Source organism: Ochotona curzoniae, unplaced genomic scaffold (genome assembly GCF_017591425.1).
Source record: "Ochotona curzoniae isolate NIBS_2020 unplaced genomic scaffold, NIBS_Ocur_1.0 scaffold_4506, whole genome shotgun sequence".
Lineage (NCBI taxonomy): Eukaryota > Metazoa > Chordata > Mammalia > Lagomorpha > Ochotonidae > Ochotona > Ochotona curzoniae.
The window spans coordinates 14,664,443-14,672,103 of record NW_024467119.1 but is presented as its reverse complement, the minus strand read 5'-3'; positions in this window follow the sequence as shown (position 1 = coordinate 14,672,103).

Sequence of the window (7,661 nt, the reverse complement as noted above, 5' to 3'; positions counted from 1 at the left end):
CCACGTCCTCGTTCGTCTTCCGGTGCCTGTTACGTTATAGAGGAGTAAGGCAATTTAATCAGACTAGGAGTTAAGTGACCTCTGCCTTTTCCTTCTCAGAGCATACTTCCCCTGCCTGATGTTCCACCCTTTTTGTCTTCAACAGATGTACCCATTAGATCAAGAAAATTAGTGTTGACCAAAGCCAATGTAAATGATTCCATGCAAATTTTAACTCCTTTAAATACTTACACTACGAGTATTTTAAAGTTATTAGTAACAGCAGAACTGGAAATATTGTCTAGCACAGGATTTTGTTCCAAACGATGTTGAAATGCTTCAAACGTCCATCAAGTTTCTTGGGTTTACATGAACTTGAATGTAAGGTGACAAGGATTCAACTAGAATGGGTCACATTGAGCTCAACCTGTAGAAACAGGAAATGTTGCATTCCTTGCATAAGCCTACTTTTCACTGCCATTTCATCATCTCTTCATGCATTATTTAAGCAGGTTTATTTTCAACCAACTTTAGAACAATTAGATTACCTTCAGAATTGGAAGTTGATATAAATTAGATATTCCTAAACACTGTACAAGAGAAGACATTATAAAAATAGATATCAATAAGAAATCTCATAAAGGATTTTGCAAAGACCTATGATGAAATATCAAATTTAATTAATACTGGCATGTATTTCTTGTAGAATTTTTATGTAAGTTCTTCATATAATTAAAAAGGCATATTTGGAATGGTAGAGTTATTCTGAAAATGTCATTTCCATATGCATTTCCTGAAATGTTTTACATGATTATTAAAGAATAGTTAATAAAACTCAGATATATTCTCTGCATCTGAATGTTTATTTGCTCCATTGCCATTTACAACACACTCCTTGCTCTTGGCTTCAGCCAATGACTGGAAATTGAGGCCAGATGGGGGGTAAACCAGCAGATGGAAGATCTCTCTCTCTCATAAAAAAATAATAAAAGAAATAAACAAGGAATTATGAAAGTAACAGTCTCTCCCACATGTTTTATTGTATACATTAAAAAGTATTTATAGTAAAAAAAAAAACAGACATTATCTTTGAGTCATCAACATAATTCAGGCTTCTCAATCATGGTGCCATTGATCTTGTCATAGTTAGTGTCACAGTTGGGGGAGACTGTCCTGTGCATTATGATTATTCAGCGATGGTTCTTACCTCTACATGCTAGATGCCAGGAATATCCTTAAAATGTGATTATCAAAAATAAATCCAAGGTTAAACATCTGTAGGAAGCAAGATTACCTCTAGCTACAAATCATTAAAATGAAGTCAATAATTGGAGAGAAAGGCCCAACTCAGTAGCCTAATGGCTAAAGTCCTCACCTTGCATGCACCAGTTTGTGTCCTGGCCACCCTACTTCCTATCCAGCTCCCTGCTTGTGACCGGGGATAGCAGTCAAAGACAGCCTAAGGACTTGGGACCCCTTACTCATTTGGGAGACCTGGAAGAGGCTCCAGGCTCCTGGCTTCAGATCGGCTCAGCTCCAGGCATTGCTGCCACTTGCAGAGTGTCATCAGATGGAAGATCTTTCTCTCTGTCTCTCCTTTCTATGTATCTGCCTTTCCAATAAATAAATAAATAAATACCCTTAATGAATTAAAAAAAATGTGTTTAAAAGCAAGGTCCTGGGGCTGGCTTACTGCCCATAATGTCAACATCCCATATTGGAATGCTAGTTTGAGTATTAGCTAATCCACTTTTGATCCAGTGCCTTGACAATGTGCTTGGGAAAGTAGCAAAACATGGTCCAAGTGCCTAACTCCTGCCACCCAAATGAAGACCAAGATGAGTCCTAAGCTTCTGGATTCAGCTGGACCAGCCTTGATCATGGAGGTGATTTGGGAAGTGAACCTGCAAATGAAAGATTGTGTGTGTGTGTGTGTGTGTGTGTGTGTGTGTGTGTGTGTGTGTGTCTTTCAATAAATAAATAAATAAATCTTTTCTAAACCATAAGTTTCTGACTCTCAAAACCACATGAAGAGTCACAAGCATCTTTGGTAACTGCTACTTAAAGTAGCGTCTCTCTGGGGAGTGTTGGCTAGGCACAGTTTGTTTTTATACTCTGTCCCCCCGGTGTTCCTGGTCATTAATTGGAATATGAACTACAGCTAGCCCACTGGTGAGATGAAAGCAGTTACAGACTGACTACCCTGCAAAAGGTCCCAGAGACTTTAAGAAGTAAAATGGAGATGGTTTTGTTTGGGGCTTTTAATCAACAGGGTATTTCTAAACAGATGGATACATTAGTGGACATCAAACTAATGAGTAACACCACATAGAGGAACATCAAAGGAGCATTGATTGAAACAGGAAAATAATCTTTAAGCAGGCATTCAATCCAAAACAAGAATTGCATCACACAATCTTTTAACGCCATCTTATTGTGGTTAAATGCAAGAAAAGTGGGAAAAAGGTCACTATGACACATACTTGTGTGCAGAAAGAGCATGAAGACATGGAGCCCACACACGTTGTTATGCTGCCACCTGCTGGTACAGGTAATTTCTTAAAATATATCATTTGTTGTTTCATTTTAAGCTATGAAGTTATAGGAGTACTTTCCCAACATAGAGTGATACAGATTTATACATCTGACAATCTCTCCCAGATTCTCTCCCAAGAGAATCAAAGTTTAGAGTTTTGTATATCTTTTTATAACTTTGACTGTTTATACAAACTATATAAACATATCCATTTATCAAGGGTTTATCCACATATTATTATAAAAAGTAGGATCATAATACAAGCAAGCATTGGATACAGAATTCCATATGGGAGTCCCTTGACTTGAGTCCCAACTCCAATCTAACTCCAGCTTTCTGTTAATTCTAACCCTGTGAGTAAATAAGTGATGGCTCCAGTATTGGGGGGTTGTACTGAATTCTCTGCTTCATCCAGACTGACTGCTGGGAGCATTTGTGTATGAACCCAGAAATCTGTCTCTGTGCCCTTCTGTCCTTCAAACAAAAATAAGTAAATATATATTTTTTAAGAAACAAAGAGATAAAATCACTTTGTAAGTGCATATGCATGTGTGCCTCTGTGTGTGTTTCTTTTTCTTTCTGCTAAAACAGTGAACTAATACAGGATACTTATGTTAGGAAGTACCAGGAAATTCTTTCATGTCATCACTGGTGAAATCTTTAATAATACGGCCACCACCTGCTGTCAAGGATTATCAACAGGCAATGAAGTGAATTAGTCAGCCCTAAGCTTTCTGAGATCACTGTATCTGACACCCCAAAATTTATGTGAAAATTCAAGTCCAGGAGACACTTTAGAATGTAGTGCAGGGGCTGACACTGTGGAAATACACTTCAAGCCGTCAAGATTCAAGAGTCAGCATCCCATGGGCACCAGGTCATATCCAGGTTGCTCTATTCCCCAGGCAGCTCCCTGCTTATAGCCTGGGAAAGCAGAGGAGAATGGCTTAAAGCCATAAGACTCTGCACCCACATGGGTGACTCGGAAGAAGCTCCTGGCTCCTGCCTTCAGATCAGTTCAGCTCTGGCCATTGCAGCCATTTGAGTAACAAACCAGCAGAAGGAATGACCTTTTCCTCTGTCTTTCCTTCTCTGTAAATCTGCCTTTCCAACAAAAATAAATAAATCTTTTTAAAAATACAGTGCAGCTCTGATGCTTATGCAATTCAGGTGGAAGGAAGAAGAGCTGGATAGGAGGAGACCCACAGGGTAGTGTGGTATCAACACATTTTCACAGGCTCCTGCAGAGTCCTTAACTCAATGTTATCCTTCATGGAAATCCTGGATGTCCCAGGAATGCACTACTGTAACAGTTGTGCAGTACAGTGTTTATAGTCACAGCCTGAAAGCTGCCTGTAGAAGGAAAAAAATGTAACAAAAATAACAAACCTCATGGTGAGCACACCTGTGAGCTCACAGCTCATCACCTGCACCACCTGCCAACTGTACTTCCTGAAGCAAGAGATCTGAGAAGCGTATTTTCATAATCATTACAAACACAAAGCTACACCGAAGACTACACACAAAAGTAGATGTCAAAAACGCATTTCACACCTGTGTGAGAAACGAAAGCTAACATTATCAATACCAAAAAAAAATAACAATATCTTTATAATTTAGGCTAGGAGCAAACTGCTAAAGCGAAGCCTAGAAAGGGGAGATGAATGCTGTAAACATGACCTTGGGAGGGTCTAGGCATTGTTGGCATACTGTGACTGAAATGCATGTTAAAGTACTTCATTCTTACCAGTCCTAATGATGAGAACGGCAAAGGAGAATATTCAAGAGGGAGAATCGAGATGGTAGAATAGGGTAAGATGGGGAATCATTAGCCAGAGTGAAGCAGAGAAGGCACATTCCAGAAAATAGGAGAGGACAGGCCAACAACAGAGGGGCAGCTGAAGACCAAATGGATGTGGGAAAGAAGCACAAACAACAGTGTGGTGTTGCAGGGGCAGTCAGCAAGCATCACTCTGAGACACACCAACAGCCGGAGCTCCACCAGCATCCAGGTGGGAAGGGGAACTCTCCGGGAGATCAGCAGGTGAACCCAGGCAAGGAACAGGAAGTCCTGTGGATTTATTTGATTCTACTAGGAAATGAGAGAGCAGCAGATCCCAGGCAGTGCAGGAACTGCAGGAACAGGGTAGATTTCACAGCCCTGACTCCCACCAGAGCTGCATCAGCCACCATTTTGTGTGTAGGTGGGAAAAAGACTGGGGGGCAGGACTGTGCATTCATTAAGCTCAGAGTACAATGACCAAGAGCAAAGAACAGACAGAGTCACAATGAATATTACTGAAGACTCCCCCTGCAAAGGAGCAAAAACCTTTGCCCACCTTAGAGTTAACTGAGGAAGACATCGAGAAACCGAGGGATACAGAATTCAGAAAACTTTGTGTAAAGCTTCTTAGCAACAAGAACCACTGGAGTTTAAGCAATTTAAGGCATATGTCATATAGGAAATAGTAACACTGAAACAAACCCCAGTAAAATAACAACAGAAGAATAAAACAATGAACAATCCATGGCTAAAATTATAGGACCAAATTGCCACCTGTTCATGTTAATCCTGGATGTAAATGACTTAAATTCATCAAAGAAATACCATAGATGAGTTGACTGGATCAAAAAACAACCCATCTACTGTTGCCTTCAGGAGACATATCTCACCAACAAAGATAGCAGACACTATGTTTCATGGATTTTGATGTTCTTGTTTTCATTTCTTCAAAACATCTTTTTTCTCATTAAAGTCTTCACTGACTCATAGGTCATACAATAGTATCATTTTCTTCAAGAACATTTTTGATTTTCATTTTCATTTCTTCAGAAATACATTCTTCATTTAGTAGAATGTTATTTAACTTCATGGCATTGTAAATTTCTATTTTTCTCTCTTTTGTGGCTTTTCATTTAAGGGGATTCATAGTCACTGTGTAAAGGAGATTATCACATCCAGATGTGAGGATACAATGCAGCATGCATCTCTACTTCCAGACCAAAGATGGACTCCCCATGAAACTGTTAATTATATCTTGACAATAGGATGTTGGTCTCTGTCCATAGCCGCAATGACTTATGATTGTGATACTATTGTGATAATCTGGGGGGAACTCAATGGAGGGAGTAGAGGCTTTGGGGAGGGGACAAGGGAAATTCCTGAGCCTATGGAACTGTATCATAAAATAATAACAATTTAAAAAATAAAAAGATCAAGGGGAAAAATTAAGCATTTGACTACTTATTTATTATGGAAATAACACTACTGATATGATTGAAGAAACTACTAAAATATCCAAAACTAATAAGATAATGATACCTAACACATACAAAATGCACAATTAATAAGAAAGTTGACCAATTATCACTATCAATAGAAATGTGAACCAAGACTATGAAAAACAGAATTGAACAGCAAAGCTATCAAACAATGGAAGAATATACATCTAATGAATACTCAGAGAAGCACAATTAAAACAAATAAGCAATAACGTAAAAAGCTCCATGAAATACAATTAATCTTTAATGAAAACACACACTCTCAGACCCTCAGACTTCACAGCCCAGGAATTACACAACATCCTATATCAAGTACCAAGCCACTATCAAATCGTATCCCAGTATATTTTCTCCAGAGGAAAGTACAATCAAGGATTCACCTGTGTATTTTGTTGTTAAATGTAGAGAGAAGATTCTCAGCTTGAGTAAGTTTTCCAAGATTCTTAGATGCTAGAGAATAATCCAAGATCCCTTTGTAAAATAACTAACATGATTCTTATCTCAGAGTTAAAAGCAGTAGAAACAGAAAGGTTTTGAATATCAATATTTGCTAACTTAGAAGAGTATGAGGCATATGCCATTTATTTGTAACTAACTGGCAAGCTTGATTGGAATAAGCATATTAACACAACCCCAGCTTTTGTCCTGGTTGATTAAAGTATGGTCACTATGATGATTATGGTAGGATCTTTCTAGATGAGTATTCAAGTCCATTCCTCTCTTCTCCTTTCTTTTCCCTTTCTCTTTCCATCCTTCTTTCCCTCCTTTCTTCAACCTTCCTTTTTGCTCTCTCATTATTTCTTCCTTCCTCTCTCTCTTCTTTCATGTAATAGGGTAAACTGTCATGAAATTTCAAAAACAATAGCTTTCACTGAAAACATCTCTCAGAAGATACACAGAAGATGCTGAGTAAGTGGGATTCCAGCTACACCCAACCCACTTCAAACACAATTGCTTCAAAGTATTTTGCTTTATATGTTAAGTATCACAATGAAATTGAGCTAGAACAAGTTATTCCATCATATCACCTTTTGTCTCAAAAAATCAGTTACTGTAACTCATTGTTCTAGGAGAATATTTGATATATCTTGTGACTCCAGTTTAACAGGAATAAGAGGAAATGTGGGGTACAGATTTCTGTGTAGTGTGAGACCAGGAAATGGACGGAAGAGAATCAGAATAATCCCTAATTTGCATGTCTTGAGGCTGAGATGTCAGAAGCAGATTCAGAAAGGATTCCAGGAGGTAGAAAAAAAAATGCAAAACTCAAATGCAGAAAAATTACAACAAATTTGTATAAAAATTTGTGCATCAAATTGTTAAAGTCATCAGATAAGAAAAAATTGTTAATCAGCAAAATGGTGTTAGTGCCTATCTACAAATAATTTTAAATGCATATGGATTAAACTCCATAGCTGAAAAACTACATGAAAGGAGAATATACATCAAAATCATAAAGGCTGTATGTGACAAACCGATAGCCATTATCATACCAAACTTGGAAACCGTGAATCAATTTGTCCTCTAGAACAGCACAAGATTCTCTATTTTCACTTTAATCAATATAATGGAAGCATTGGGGAAAAAAAAGTAAGGAGAAAGAAATAAGGCAGTAAAATTGGAAACTCAATGTTTGCAAAAGATATAATGTTGTATACAAAAAACTAAACATTCCAGCATAAAAAAAACCCTCAGAATTGATAAGCCAGTAAAATTGCCAACTACAAAATGAACATACAAATACAAGTAGCATCAAACTCACTGAGAGAAAAATCAAGAAAAAAATATGGTATTCTCAGTAGCCACACATGCAAAATCAAATGTTTAAGAATAAACTGAACCGGGCCCAATGATGTGGCTTAGT